Source organism: Pogoniulus pusillus, chromosome 3, assembly GCF_015220805.1.
Source record: "Pogoniulus pusillus isolate bPogPus1 chromosome 3, bPogPus1.pri, whole genome shotgun sequence".
NCBI lineage: Eukaryota > Metazoa > Chordata > Aves > Piciformes > Lybiidae > Pogoniulus > Pogoniulus pusillus.
Window position 1 is genome coordinate 44,716,192 of NC_087266.1, and position 15,957 is coordinate 44,732,148.

The following is a 15,957-nucleotide window of genomic DNA, read 5'->3' on the forward strand; positions in this document are numbered from 1 at the left end:
AATATTAAAATATATTTTGAGTTTAAACACTTGTGCTAACAGAAATAGAAATTATATAACATATACAAATATAAAAGAGGGCTCCTCAATTCAAGAGAGATGTTGAGGTGCTGGAATGCATCCAGAGAAGGGCAACAAAGCTGGTGACAGGCCTGGAACACAAAGCCTATGAGGAGAGGCTGAGGGAGCTGGGGGTGTTTAGCCTGGAGAAGAGGAGGCTAAGGAGGGACCTCATTGCTGTCTACAACTACCTGAAGGGAGGCTGTAGCCAGGTGGGGGTTGGTCTCTTCTGCCAGGCAAGCAGCAACAGAACAAGGGGACACAGTCTCAAGTTGTGCTGGGGGAAGTCTAGGCTGGATGTTAGGAGGAAGTTGTTGTCAGAGAGAGTGATTGGCATTGGAATGGGCTGCCAAGGGAGGTGGTGGAGTCACCATCCCTGGAGATGTTCAAGCAAAGCCTGGCTGAGGCACTTAGTGCCATGGTCTAGTTGAGTGGCTAGGGCTGGGTGCTAGGTTGGACTGGATGATCTTGGAGGTCTCTTCCAACCTGGTTGATTCTATGATTCTATTCCTCATCTTATTACATAAATATGAATTATTTTAGCTCTCCTAATAACAGACGAAGGACCAAATCCTACAGATTGCTTTTTAAAAGCAGACTGTTACATCTTACAAGTAAGCCAAGATCTCAACCACAAGATGAGTTAAAATGGAAGGAAATTTTAAGAGGATCAGCATTTCATCTCATCCCAAGTACTTTATCCATATAGTATTACGGTGCCCGCATCAATTTTTGTAACATGGAATAGAGATGGGGAGGAAGAGCACTTTTTGTCTCATGTAGTTGCTTTTTTTCTCATGTTTTTGCAAATAAGAATCCATTTATTGCTGGTTTGACCAAGTAAAATCTTTTAACCTCAGGCTAATAGTCTGAAATTCTGAGACTTGAGCTCTTCTGTTAACTCACCTTCTACAACTCCTACAGCTTAGACCTGGAAGTTATCTCCCTGATCAAACACTCAAAGAACAAAAGCAAACCATGTCAGTGTAAGTCACTTAAAGAACATCTGTGCTTGCCTTGCTTGTTGTGCTCTCGTAATTCAGACACTGAGTAATCAAGCTTGCTCTAACTTTACCAAGTTATCAATCTCTGATGGCCTGTGTGCTATAAATTCATAGAGAAAACTATTATATTCCACTGAACTGCTGCAGTTCCCTAGATAAAATAGTAAATTTTCCACAGTTTTTCATGCCAGCTTCAACCTGAGGGCAGGATTTAGGGAAGTCACATTTCTCAGCATGCAGGCAGTTGGAAGAGGTTTTTTTAGCACCTCTCAGTATGTCCTGCTAGTAAACCAAGTTGGGTTTTTTTTCCAGTTCTTAGAGAAAAACAAAAATCCAACACATTAATATTATAGTTACAAGACTTTCCTGTAATAGAATCATAGAATCATAGAATCAACCAGGTTGGAAGAGACCTCCAAGATCATCCAGTCCAACCTATCCCCCAGCCCTAGCCAGTCAAAATAGTTTCACAAATGTTGTTTTGAATCCTCTACATCGTCAGAAGCCCTAACAATTTCTCTTTCTCTTCATGGAATACACCAGTAATTTCAGTTTTCAGCATCATTTGAGCACGCAGTGGAAGAATTTGGCAGATATTCCCTTTACAAGCTCATTATTTAATGTTAGCTCTTTCAGTCTCTCTTGTTTGCTGCTTTGAGGTGAACTCTTAAAAGGAAAAAAAAAAACTGATGGCTCCAAAGACAAATACTTTGTGGGCAAAAAGTCAAGGAATGTGCCAATTTTTTTTAGTGAAGTCTAACAGGTGAATGTGTTTTGTTGTTGGTTTGGGTTTTTTTTGGTGTTATTTTTTTTTTACTCAAATTGTTTAAAAAAATTGATTTTTGTTGTTGTTGTTGTTGCCTGCTTTTGTTTTGCACAAATGTGAAAAACTCAGTGGATGAGAAATGATACATAAGGTCTGAAAGGTCAGAAGCTTGTGCTGAGTAAGCTTCACTCCAGATCTACTGCTACAGTTAAGTGACCAGGCACATCCTATTACAAAGTTCCTGATTCATCTCCTTTCATTAGAAAACTTCCAACAGCAGCAACAAAAAGATTATTTCTCCCCCCCACTCCCCTTTTATTTCTTTTCTTTCCTTAGTAATGCCCACTCTGGTGCTACTGGATCAGACACTGATTTTTCTGGCTGCCTGCTAGTGCTTCGCACTGCTGCAAACACGAAGCCATTGACTAGCGCTTCAGAAAGCAGCGTGAATAACTCAATGCATCCATTCTGACAGCAACAAAAAAATAAAGGCTTTGCCCCCCTGCTGTTAGTGCCTGAAGGTGCACTTGTGGAAAATAAAGAAAAATATCTTCCAGAGTTAAAAACTTTCAGAGGTAAAATTGCACAAACTGTAAAGGGAAAATCAAGGAGGAAAACCAAAGTGAACTCCGCCATACTCAGGGCTCTTTTCACTGCATGGCCACCTGCCACAGATTTGAGATGGTTCTGGAATGTGTGCTACTTTGAAGCTAGCTAGAATGTTTTGGTGAGAAGAACTAGATTACAGGCTGTGAAAAGGAAAACAGAATGATGTCTACTTCACTCATAGGCTTGCTGAGATGTATAAGAATAAAAAGCAAAACACAGATAATGCACTACTTCTCCTGCTGGGAAGCTCTGAGCTGCATCTCTCTCTTTAACCTCACCCTCTCTTTCTCTGACTAATCCACTTTGCTTCCTAACCCCCTGGCTGAACCTCCATTCTTCCTTGGCATTGGGGTAAGGTTGAGGGGGAGGGGGAAGAAGGTGAAAGGGTGGTTGGGAGCCCCTCCTGGGGACTCAGGTTTCTGGGAGGGCTGTTGTGTTTCTGTATTACCTTTTACCTTGTCTATTTCTGTCTATAACTGTATATACTGTAAATATCTGCTTGTATATTCTGCTAGCTGTAAATAATAAGCTTCATTCAATTTCCAGAGCCAGCTGAGTCTAGTCAGGGTGATTTCCACAGAGTGAAGGGCAGGGAACACCCAAACCATCACAAAAATAGTGGAGGCCTCTCCTAAAAACAGGATCTGTAGTGTTTACATCTGAGTGTAACATTTTTAAGGATAAATATAGTTAAAAATGTATAATTTTTCCTTCCTCATTGTCTCATAAAGCTATCTGATAAATATCAGATTTACTTGTCATTAAAACTACACATGAACACCTTTGCCATTTCATCAGAAGCATCATTAAGTAGTACTCCAAGCACTAATAATCTGAATAAAAACATCAAAATCAGCTTTTTGCTTTCACACAGCAGATTTAATCTGGAAGAAATTCCAATTGCATTACAGAGGTTATTCTTTTGTCTAGCACCTGTCATGAAAATTGACTTCAAAACACTTTCTTGGCATGCTGTATGGATCATTTGAACAGCATACAACATCCAGGAATGCCTTCATGCATTACTGAACTACAGCCAACTCCTTAGCGGGATGGAGTTAACAATACATAGCAACACAATGCCAGCCTCACAGAAATCAGCATGAAAATTTAGATAGGAATAATATTCCAGTGGGAGGATCTTGATTTTTCTGTTCAGTCTTAAGTAGAGCAGCAATCCATTTCATTTACATGATGTCCCCACAGTTAGACCACTTGTCAAAAAAAAACCAGCCCCAACTCTAGGTCTTTCTTAGCCTGAGGGTTTTTTGAGCTCTCAGCTCACAGTGGATGCTAAATACCAGGTGAATGTCACAAATTCAACCTACTGTCCTCTAGGATGTCACTCAAATCAGACCCCAAAAACTGATATGTACTCTAAGGTATTATGTAAAAGTGGTCATGATTACCTCCAAATACATTTGTGAATGAAAATGGGGAAGGCCAAATGGTTCTGGCACAGATTCACCATATTCTTACAATATTTAATATGCTAGGAAGTCATGTTTAGAGAAGCTTAAATCTTTAAAATGTAGGTGGTTTAGGACTCATCCCTCTCAGCAGAAATAAGAAAGACAACAGAGACAGGACAGACTGTCACCTCTACGGTAACATTCAACCAGCAATAGAACAAGGGAACACAGTCTCAAGTTGTGCCAGGGGATGTTAGGAGGAAGTTCTTCCCAGAGAGAGTGATTGGCATTGGGATGGGCTGCCCAGGGAGGTGATGGAGTCACCGTCCCTGGAGGTCTTCAAGAAAGGACTGGATGAGGCACATGGTGCCATGGTCTAGTTGACTGGATAGGGTTGGGGGATAGGTTGGCCTGGATGATCTTGGAGGTCTCTTCCAACCTGCTTGATTCTATGATTCTATGATTTAATTTACTCATCTTTCAACAAGTCTTTCCAATCACTGTTTCCTCCACATGCATTCTGCCAATGGGCAGCAGTGTCAGCTTTTTTTGGTTACTTAGCTTAAATGTGCCTACTCATTTTTCTTCACTCAACCTGCTATAGTCTTGCTATTCTGTAAAACCACTTGTGTTTAGCCACTCATCACATCCATGAGCTTTACATCTTCTGTGCTGCTGCCAGACAGCATTATCTATAGCTAGGTACATGTCACAATAAACCTTCCAAGTTCCTGAATCTGGTTATGTATTTCTGCTTCATCCAAGTTCATATTCGGATGGAGATTTGCATCCCAGATGCAATGCTGAGCCATTCTCCTTCCTGCTTGAGGGTAGGGAGGCTCTACAAAGAGAGACAGACAAATTGGATAAATGGGATGGGGTCAATGGTATGTTGTTCACCTGCCTATCTCCTTTCATCAATGTGGGCTGAGATTGATTGCCCTTTGGACACAGAAGAGCCAATCACGATGGCAGTTAGCCAAACCTGACCATACTAGGCAAAGCCACAGGCTTGCTTTTCCCTAATTTGGGCAAAGCACAGGCCTTGCACTAGGCAGGCACAAGCTAAGTGTGTGCACCTTACACCACAGGACCCTGGACAGACCAGACTCAGTGGCTACAGGTTCTTTTGTGTCTGTTTCCCTGCTCTGGTGGAGCAGAAAAACATGCCTAGGCAAGGCAAGACATGTATAAGCCTATGTGGAGTTGCTGTCCCTGGGCCTGTTCAAGGCAAGGTTGGATGTGGCACTTGGTGCCATGGTCTAGCCTTGAGCTCTGTGGTAAAGGGTTGGACTTGATGATCTGTGAGGTCTCTTCCAACCCTGATAATACTGTGATGCTGTGATACTGTGATAAGGCCTACCACAACATAGCATTAATGACTGAAATAAATGATCAAGGCTCTTCTCCAACCTGAATGATTCTAGGATTCTATTATTCTATGATGATTTGTACTTGGCCCAAATAGGTTGTCTAAATAGGAGTTTCAATATACTTCAAAAACATGCTACATCTAGATGTCTGAAGAATAACTCTCTGAACTCTCAGCTTTCTATGATACTGGTGTTTCTGCATCTCTCACTCCTCATTGCTTGTTTCTAGCTGTGTTGTGCCATGTGTGTGTCGTAAAACCTCAGGTGCAAGGGTCACAAGGTCTCCTCTTAAATGAAATTCCATCCAGAAATAAGTATCTCTCTCTTCCTATAATATTTTACATATTGACACTGTGTAAGGAACATACAATAAAAACGTTGAGAAACTTCTTTTCTGCTCCTTGAATGAAATCCTATTATGTAGTCACAGACTCACAGAATGGAGTTGGGTTGGAAGGAACTTCTGGGGATCATCTAGTTCAATCCTGCTGCCAAAACAGGTTTGCCTAGAGCAAGTTACACAGGATGGTATCCAGATGGGCTTTGAATGACCCCAGAGATCACCACGTCTCTGCATGGCCTCTTCCAGTGCTCTACCACCCTCAACATAAAGAAGCTCCTCCTCCTGTTTATACAGAACTTCTGATGCTCAAATTTGTGTCCTTTACCTCTTTTCCTGTTGCTGGGCACCACTAAAAAACTACTTGCCCCATCTTTCTGATACTCACACTCCAAGCATTTATAAGTTCCCCCTTCAACCTTCTCCATGTTAGAAAACCCCAAGTCTATCTTCACAAGAGAGATGTTCTAGTTCCCTAACCATTTTTGTAGCCTTTTGCTTTATCCTCTCAAGCAGTTCTTTGTCCTCCTTGAACTGAGGACCCCATAATTGGATACAGTACTCCAGTTGAGGCCTCATGAGAGCAGAGAAGCAAGAGAGAACCTCCAGTCTTTTGCTTGCCACACTCTTCTTGACACATCCCAGGATACCATTGATCTTCCTGGCAACAAGGGCACGCTGCTGGCTCATGATCATTCTCTTGCACAGCAGGACTCCCAGATCTACTTTCCAGCAGGTCAGCCTTCAGCTTGTACTGACTCATGAGAACAAACCAGAGGCATGGAGGTTAGGAGAAAGAAGATATATCTATCAAATCTCTTATTTTCATATCCAAGATTTTTAATTTATATGAAACTATTTGCAATTATAACCTATCCTCAGAATTTTGATACAGTGAAACAGGAGGTTTTTTTATAATCTCCTTTTCTCCCATCTTCCTCCTTTCCTCTCCATCTCCTTCCTTTTCTCCTATCTTCCTCTTTTCATTTCCATCTCCCTTCTTTCAGCACCACCTCCCCTTTTCCATCATATCTGCCCCTTTTCCCCCCAATCCCAGAGCCTGCATTCTGTTGAAATTTTCTCCCACCCCAGGTGTGACCAATTTGCCCTCCCTGCCCACTTCCCTTTTCTCCCACCCCAGGTGTGACCAATTTGCCCTCCCTGCCCACTCCCCTTTTCTCCCACCCCAGGTGTGACCACTTTGCTCTCCCTGCCCACTCCCCTTTTTAAGCTGCACCAGGAGAGGCAGGAGCCCTAAGCTGTGCCCAACTGGGCAGAGGAGACCTCCTCCTATCGTCACTGGTGAGTCCTTGTGGTGTGCACCGGGTGAATGGGAGTGGAATCTAAAGGCCGGGGGGCCTGTGTGGCCCCCCGGTTAGGTAGGATACACAATGATGCTTACTGTAACTTCACTCACAGGTGCTGGTTGAGCCTTAAAATCATAGAATCAATAAGGCTGGAAAAGACCAAAAAAGCCTCAGGGCTGAGATAAAGAGATGATTTTTTAAAAGGGTTTCATATGGAACAGGATAACAAAATGCACAGTGCTGTGTCTTAGCTACTATTGCAGTGCATGGTTACCTTAACCTGGCATATTTGCAGGAAAAGCACCATGAAATGCAGGCAGAAAACCAGCATAAGGCAGAGAAAGAGTGAGCTAACCAACTCCCATTCATCTCACCAGGTTAAAAAAAAAAAAAAAAATCCAACTTCTAAAAACTAGAATCCAAAAACAACAACCAGAGCAGGAAGCCTCTCGAGTTACAACCTGAACTTCAAGCCCCATAATACTTTCCTCCAGCCAGCTCTTTTTTATTTTGAGATGAGCTGAGCATGGTATGAACAGCAGCAGATTCAACACAACCCATGTCAGGTAGGTGCTGGGTTTGTTTATAATCTGCTTGGCATTTATATTTCTCTTTAAAGAGGGAAAAAACTATAACACTGTGTAACAGGAGTAGCAACCCTACTGGTGCATTAGTGAACAGCTGCCATAGTCCATACCAAAGGCATTTGTATCTCAAAGCTGAGTAGAATAAAGAAATTAATTAACTCAGTGGCTTTAATTTGTGCACTTGTCTGCCTGTTTGTGCTTGGTGATAACTGTTAAAAGCTTATTGCAGCTCCTAGATAATTTTGTTTGTTTTTTATGGGGAGAATCTATGTGAAAACCCAGTAGAGTATGCAGTGCAGGATTACAGAAGTGGGAGAGAATGAGGTTTAGGGAGAACACTAATATGTAGCCCACTGATGGCAAAGATGAAAAGTCATAGAATCAACCAGGTTGGAAGAGATCTCATAGATCACCCAGTTCAACCCAGAACCTAGCCCTAGCCAATCAAATGCACCATGGCACCATGTGCCTCATCCAGTCTTTGCTTGAACATCTCCAGGGATGGTGACTCCACCACCTCCCTGGGCAGCCCATTCCAATGCCAATCACTCTCTCTGACAACAACTTCCTCCTAACATCCAGCCTAGACTTCCCTCAGCACAACTTGAGACTGTGTCCCCTTGTTCTATTGCTGGTTGCCTAGGGGAAGAGACCAACCCCCACCTGGCTACAGCCTCCCTTCAGGTAGTTGTAGACAGCAATGAGGTCACCTCTGAGCCTCCTCTTCTCCAGGCTAAACAACCCCAGCTCCCTCAACCTCTCCTCATAGGCTTTGTGTTCCAGGACTCTCACCAGCTTCATTTCCCTTCTCTGGATACATTCCAGCACCTCAACATCTCTCTTGAATTGAGGGGCCCAGAACTGGACATAATACTCAAGGTGTGGCCTGAGCAGTGGTGAGTACAGGGGAAGAATAACCTCCCTTGTCCTACTGGCCACACTGTTCCTGATGCAGGCCAGGATGCCATTGGCTCTCCTGGCCACCTGGGCACACTGCTGCCTCATCTTCAGTCTACTATCTACCAGTACTCCCAGATCCCTTTCTGCCTGGCTGCTCTCCAGTCACTCTGTCCTTGTCCTGTAGCACTGCTTTATTTCATATACTTCATACTGCTATACTTCATATTGGTTAAGTGTTAAGCACCAGAACAAGCCCATGAAATTAAGTCAGAGAATTTATGTTGTTCAACCCAACGAATATCTCTAAAATCCAGATGATATATTTCTTTCTGGTTTGCACCTAGTGGATGGTGCACATTAAGAGATGGAATTTAGTCTTGAGTATAACACTTGAAGAACATCTTGTGTTTTAAGTGCATATTCATAGTTTGTGATATATTTTACCTAACTTATGATACTTAGAGGCACTCAGGAGACTTGCTGTCTCTTTAGTTCATAAAGTAAGAGAGATGAACATTCAGAGGTGACATGCAATTCTCAATGTAAACAACAGTGGACAGAAAAGTTACCCTATGAGTAGCTGCATTCTTCCAATGAATAATTAACTTTCTTTTTAAACAAAAATAAGAGATGTCCCTTTTCTTCTCCTCTGTATTTTGTTAATAAAATCATTCTTTTAAACTGCTTTTTGATAAATTGAATAGATTTTACTCTGTAAAGCACTATTTTTTCCCCCCCAAGACTTCTGCAAAACCTGTATTTAATTATATTTTTTTTTCCCCAGAGTACTTTGCTGTTATGACAATTTGGCTAATACTTCAGTAATAAGGGTGAGGATGCTACCAACCAAATGAGCTTTGGCAGAGAAACTATTAATGAGTTGTCAGATTACACTAAGGATGGTAAATCTTAAACCAATTTAGGATTGCAGGAGTGCAGAGGTTCTAAAAATATGGGGCAGGAAATAGGTTTGGCCATATGGTTAAGAATATAATCTTAAAAAAACCCAAACAAAACAGAATCCTTGAAAAGAATATTTCTTCCCTATATCTTCAAAACATTAGAAGAGGTGGCCTGAAACACCATAGCTACATATTCTAGAAAATACAGCCTGTTGTGGGTGTAAGCCTGGATGTCTTAACCACAGAGAAAAGTCCAGTACCAGAGCGTGCAAGGGATGAATACTAGAAAGAGTAATCTTTGTTATTCCATTCCCATTGGCCTGCATCCCTATATAAATGGACGTTACCATCCCTTCTCCCTCTTCTCCCTCTCCCTGCTCCCAGCACATGTAATCTGATATCTCATTTGGTATTTGTTGTGGTAGGTCTAAGCAGCTTATACATGTCCTGGCTTGCCCTGACATGTTTTTCTGCTGTCCCTCCTTCCATTGTGAGGAGAAGCAACCATGGGAAAGAGGACAAAGAACCTGGGGCCACTGAGTCTAGAGACTCTGGCTTGCCCAGAGTTGTTTACATTCTGTGGTAAACAAGGTACAAACACTTAGCTTGTGTCTGTCTTGTGCAAGGGCTATGTTTCTTCCCAAATTTGGGTAAAGCAAGCCTATGGTATCACCAATATGGTCAAACTTGGCTAGCTGCTGTTCTGATTGGCTATTCTGTGTCCAAAGGCCCATTAGTCTTGGGCTATACTGATAGAAGGAGATGATCAGGTAAACACACTGTGCTTTGCCACTGTAATTGTGCCTGCTGTCGCCTGCTGCTATTGCTCTCTGTTCCTGGCAGTATACTGCCTTACTGCATCTTGCCATGCCCTGCTAAGCCATAAGCTAGCTCTGCCAAAAAGTAACAAACCCTGATACTCGAGATCTGTTTGCCTGAAAACTGCCTGCCTCTACTTTACCAGGAACAGGCTCTAAATGCCTCCACCTGATGGGCCTGCACAGCCAGTGTGACATCCTGCTGAGACTGCACATCGCAAGACATCCTGCCTACGCCTGAAAGTCTCCTGCCTACGCCGGGAAGTCCTGGAGCTACATGGATCATTCAGAGAAGCCAGGATACGGCCAGAGATTGTCTGTCTCCTTTCCCCAGCACTCTATGTGAATTGTGGGAAGAATCAGAAGTCTCAGTGGCTGACAAGGCAGTAGCTGAATTCCCTGAAAGCATTTGAGTACTGTCTGAAGCTGTAGCTGGCCCCATGAGTTGGGAGATAATTTTGTGGGTAAATACTTAAAGCCTCTTGCGATTCACCATTGCCTTCTGCCATAAGCAGAAAGGGGCTCCTGGAGTCCATCTAGAAAGCAAGCAGTATACTGACCACAAGCAGTGTATTGACCACAGGAACCTTCTTTTCTGGTTCAATTAATGTTATATGTTTTTGCTAGTTACTTCTAAACCCAGTTATTGCTCTGTAGAATGTTTCCATGACCATGCAAAGAATCAGTTATTATTAACATTGGTGTTTGGGGGGGGAGAATCCTGAATATCAAAACTAATAAATGATATTAATTTTGGAAAAAATATCATCTTGCATGAATGAATTTAGCCCTTCTTTAAAGTATTTCAGAGGAGGCTTTTTTTCTTGAGCAGCCATGTTACTTTTTCCTGCACAATTCAGGCCTGGTATGGGGCAAAGCTGGGGGCCATTGACTCCCAGGTTTAGGTCTGCTTGAGAGGAGAGGTTTTAGAAGGTTTTGGCCTAGTGAGAGTGTGGTAAGCCCATGCTGGAGGACTGGGCTGAGGCTGAATATGAATGTGTGTATTTTGTATTTCTGTATACACCTGTGAATAGTATTTCCATTTAAACTTCCAATGCAGTGAGGAGAGATTTCATTTTACTCCTTTGGGAAGGAGTAAAAATAGCTTCTGTCTGCTTAAAACCAAGAGGCACTCAACTACAGAAATGGTGCTTTGAAGCCACCCATAGGATGATCAATGGATGTGATTATTTGGTAGTGCTAGGAGAGAATGGAGGCAACGAGTGAAAGCAAAAATTCTACTAATATGCAAATAGATAAGAAGCACAGGAATAATTTTCTGTCCTCTCCTTGAGAGAAATTCAATCCAAAATGATAAAAAAAAATATATGTAATTATGCATATATGTGCCCATAGAATGAAATAAAAATAGTGGTAAACATTTGCACTAAAGTATATTTGAAAGCACAAAAATCATATACTGAAATCTACAGTACATGATATTACAAAGCAAAAATAGTGTGAAGTTCGTGTTTCTTGGAAGAGACCTTTGAGATCATAGAGTCCAACCTGTTCAATACACAACTTCTAATGAAACATTTTGCTAACATTGAAGTGTTTCTGCATGTGATTTATAACAAAGTTTTAACTTATTTGTTGTCATTGGTAAGGAATGAAATACAATATGCAAACTAATAAACATTTATCAAATCACCTCTCAGATCCTGTCTCTGTCTTCTCTTTTCCAGACTAAAAAGTCTCAAGTCTCTCAACCTCTCTTCATAAGCCATGCCCTCCATTCACCTGATTATCCATGTAGCCCTCTGCTGGACCCTCTCCAGCAGATCCCTGTCCCTCTTAAACTGGGGAGCCCAAAATGGAATGCAGTATCCAAGATAGGGTCTCACCATGTCATGACAGTAATTCCTTTCTTCATCCTCATCATACAAAAATTCACTTTGTACTGTCTGGTGGATGCAGAGGGACAAAACTGACAGAATTTTATACCAGTACAGTTCCAACTTTAGAAAGTTAGACCTAGCTGTAAAAGTTTAATTAAAAAAAAAATAAAAACCACATAAACCAAAAATGCCCAAAATACTCTGCCTAAATCCATAGGAAAACAAAGCTCTGGATAATCGGATTGGACATTCTGACTTATGTAGGATGTCTGCCTCTAGCAGACTAAGAAAAACATTGCTTTTGCTGCCCAGTATCACCCTACATATAAATATTAAAGTTGATTCAATCTTACTTTAGGTAATCTTAGCTGCTGGTAAGAGAAACAAGTGTAAAAGAAAGTCTGGTCTCATTCTATTCAGGGCTCTATAAAGGAATGATTACATTTGAATTAGAAAGCCAGTGCAGAGATTATAGCATTTCTGTTAGGAACCTGTAAAGGTGCTAATTCTAAAGTAATCCTCTATCTACTGCTTCTGAATGCAATTGCATGGCAAGCAGAAAATGATACATTCTTCTAGTCGATTATATATGAAATGGAAACAACCATACAAGTTTTCAGTAGCTACTATTTGGAAATAAAGATGTATGGGAGAGTTCAGAGGAAGAAGAGTAATGAAAGAGCAGGATCTGCACAAAGGAGAGACAGCAGAACAGAAGATGACACCAAAATATGTCTAAGTTTATGACACTCTGAAAGAGAGGATAGCAACTGTGTGTTCGAAGGGCTGTGGTTAGTAGATAGAGAGAAGTTCTCCTTCCCCTCCACTCTGCCCTGGTGAGGCCTCATCTGGAGTATTGTGTCCTGTTCTGGGCCCTACAGTTCAAGGAGGACAGGGAGCTGCTTGAGAGAGTCCAGCACAGAGCCACAAAAATGATTAAGGAAGTTGAACATCTTCCTTAGGAGGAGAGACTGAGGGAGCTGAGGCTTGTTAGCTTGGAGAGGAGACAACTAAGGGGTGAGCACCAAGAGGATGGAGCCAGCCATCTTCTCAGTGATGCCCAGTGACAGGACAAGGGGCAATGGGTGGAAGTTGAGGCATAAGGGGTTCCATGTGAGCCCAAGGAAGAATTTTTTCACTGTGAGGGTGACAGAGCACTGGAACAGGCTGCCCAGGGAGGAGTCTCCTTCTCTGGAGATATTCAAGAACCATCTGCATGCATTCCAGTGTGATCTGCTCTGGGTGATCCTGCTCTGGCAGTGGGGCTGGATGAGATGACCTTTCAAGGTCCCTTCCAGCCCCTGACATTCTATGATTCTATGAACTGGCAGGTCAGAGAAGTTTGAGAAGAAATGAGAGAAGGTCAAGACAAGTAAGTCTCAGAGTAAGCAGAAGAAGTTTTCCTATGCATCAGAAAAGCAAGCAAGAGAGAAAAAAAAAGAGAGGAAAGGTAAAAGGAAGAGAGAGATGTAAGGAAAGAAGTAACAGAAGGATATGATTAAGAGAAAAAAAGAGAATGATGAGATAGGAAAAAAGTATATTTAAGATCCAATTTGGGATTGCAGAAAGGTTTATAGACACATTAAGAGATTAAAATCATAGAATCAACCAGGTTGGAAGAGACCTCCAAGCTCATTCAGTCCAACCTATCGCCCAGCCCTGTCCAATCAACTAGACCATGGCACTAAGTGCCTCATAATCAGTAGAGATAACAATCACAGGCCAAAAAGTCATCAGCAAATGATCAAATGGATTGGATTAATTCAACAGGTAGAAGCAGGTAGACTGCAAGCAGAAAACACTTGGGAAACATTCTTCAAAAGAAGAATTGCATTAAAGCAGACCCAGCAATTGTATTTTCATAGATAGAGCCTGGCCCTTAAGCAACGCCTGTAAAAGCACTGCTCTTTCCATAAATGTATGCAAATAATGCATGGGTTATTTGGGTGTGCAGGCCCTAGATACAAAAATAGCATTCAGGGAAGCAATCAGACTGTTTCAGCAACAGAATCTGTCCCACTCCTCATCAACTTCCCTCCCCTGATATGTGTCATTAGACACTGGAATGGGCTGCCCGGGGATGTGGTGGAGTCGCCGTCCCTGGAGCTGTTCAAGGCAAGGTTGGACGTGGCACTTGGTGCCATGGTCTAGCCTTGAGCTCTGTGGTAAAGGGTTGGACTTGATGATCTGTGAGGTCTCTTCCAACCCTGATGATACTGTGATACTACTGTGATTCCCTACATCTTTTAATTGATAGACCTGAAAGTCTATATCCAAGCCTCCTTGTTCCTCATCCTCATGAACCAGTCATCCTCTCCACAGTGTAAAGCCCTGTACTTCCCTAGGTTTGAGACTAGGCTGGATGAAGGGAAGACAATCAGTTATATCTGCCCTTGTGATGATAACAGCCACCACCACACAAGTCCTTTTCTCCCACCTGTTCTCCACTGTCTGCAGTTACAAGAGCCACAAGACTTAGGGAGGAAGGTGGAGTAGGAAGCACTACGGAGGGGTGGGGGTCAACCCCTACCTCCTAGATGTAAAGTGCCTATAAATCTAGAAGAAAAGGCTCTGGGGATAAACTTTCCATTTGTCACCCACATTGTTATACAAGCCACAGTGCTACCCAGTGACATTTTAAATGAATCAGCCACAGGCTATGCACGTAGAATGATGGATTACAGAGCGGAAGGAGGTAAAACACCTTGCAAGAAGAGCGCAGCGAAATAGACTGAGGCTCTGAGGAGCATTCCAAGATGCGGGAAGACAGAGCTGCTGGCATTTACGTGCCCTCCACCCAGTCTGTGCAGGAACACCTTCTCTGCTGATCAAATGCTGACAGAGGCAGCAGGACAGACACTGGGTATGGATCACAAGGGATAAACAAGAAAACATGAAAAGTCAAATCAGGAAAAAAAAAATAACTGAGTTATTTTAGCTCTGTCTGCTGATGTCTTTGTAGTACATTAGAGCACAGTGGAGCCCACACAGCTCTGCCAGGAGTTCAGTTTTGCTTCAGCATCAGGGCCCCACCCCACAGGGACATCTGTCAGATGCAGATTCATCACAAAAAAAGAAGCACAATGTGGAACTGGTCAGAGCTCCATTGCCATCACCTGGAGGCCAGGAAAGATGGCAAGACTGGAGCCAGCATGGTTGCCCTCATTGTGCCTTTTCATCTTCCCTGGGTGAATAAATACCCATCCCAAAACCTTAAATATAGCTCTCAGCTCCCACACATCCACTAGCACACATTCTGATGGTATAACTCTGCTGGAAAATAGAAAGCAGTTTGCTTTGAAATGTGGCTGTGACAAACAGTTTCAAGAGCTAGGTCCACAGCTGGGCATTAACAACATCTTCCACATTAGGAGGGCTGACTGCCTTGCCTAGGACCTATGGAGGAGTAGGGTGCCCCAGCAGAAGAGTGTACGATCTCCTTAGGGTCAGAAAGATTGTTTTTGTCATTGGTGAGGATGTGAAGTGGGAGAACATGACTGCACCTTGCAGTGACAAGTGTCATGGGAAGTTAGGGGGAAAACAAAGTGTTTTACAAAGTAAAAGAAAAGGTAGACTTGCCTGTCTTGTCACATTATACAACTGGCATCAGATCTAACACTTCGGCTAAAGCACAGGACATTGTTAATAGAGTTTTGCAACTGTTTTGACAAAAGACTGCTCAAAGAACTTCAGAACAGATCTTAGAAGCTCTCAAACAGCATCCTTTATATTTTAAATCTTTAGCTTGAGAAAGGAAAACAATCTGACTAGAGAAAATACACATCACAGGCTGCTAGCAACCAGCACTCCACTGCACAGACAGTATGGTACTACCCAACTGTGCTAGTCTGAAGCTAGCTAGAATGTTTGGGTGAGAAGAACTAGATTACAGGCTGTGAAAAGGAAAACAATGGTGATGTCTACTTCACTCACAGGCTTGCTGAGATGTATAAGAACAAGAATCCAAACATAGATAAGGTACTTCTGCTGCTGGGGAACTCCGAGCTGCATCTCTCTTCTAACTTCACCCTCCATTTT

At 42.5% G+C, this 15,957-nt stretch overlaps 1 long non-coding RNA gene across 1 annotated transcript; it reads left to right on the plus strand.

Annotated features, from left to right (window-relative positions):
- The first annotated feature begins 7,255 nt into the window (after positions 1 to 7,255).
- On the plus strand, positions 7,256 to 11,738 carry LOC135173952 (uncharacterized). Its single transcript, XR_010301596.1, has 3 exons — positions 7,256 to 7,437; positions 9,686 to 9,851; positions 10,225 to 11,738. It is a non-coding gene; the product is annotated as an uncharacterized LOC135173952 (long non-coding RNA).
- The last annotated feature ends 4,219 nt before the right edge of the window (positions 11,739 to 15,957 follow it).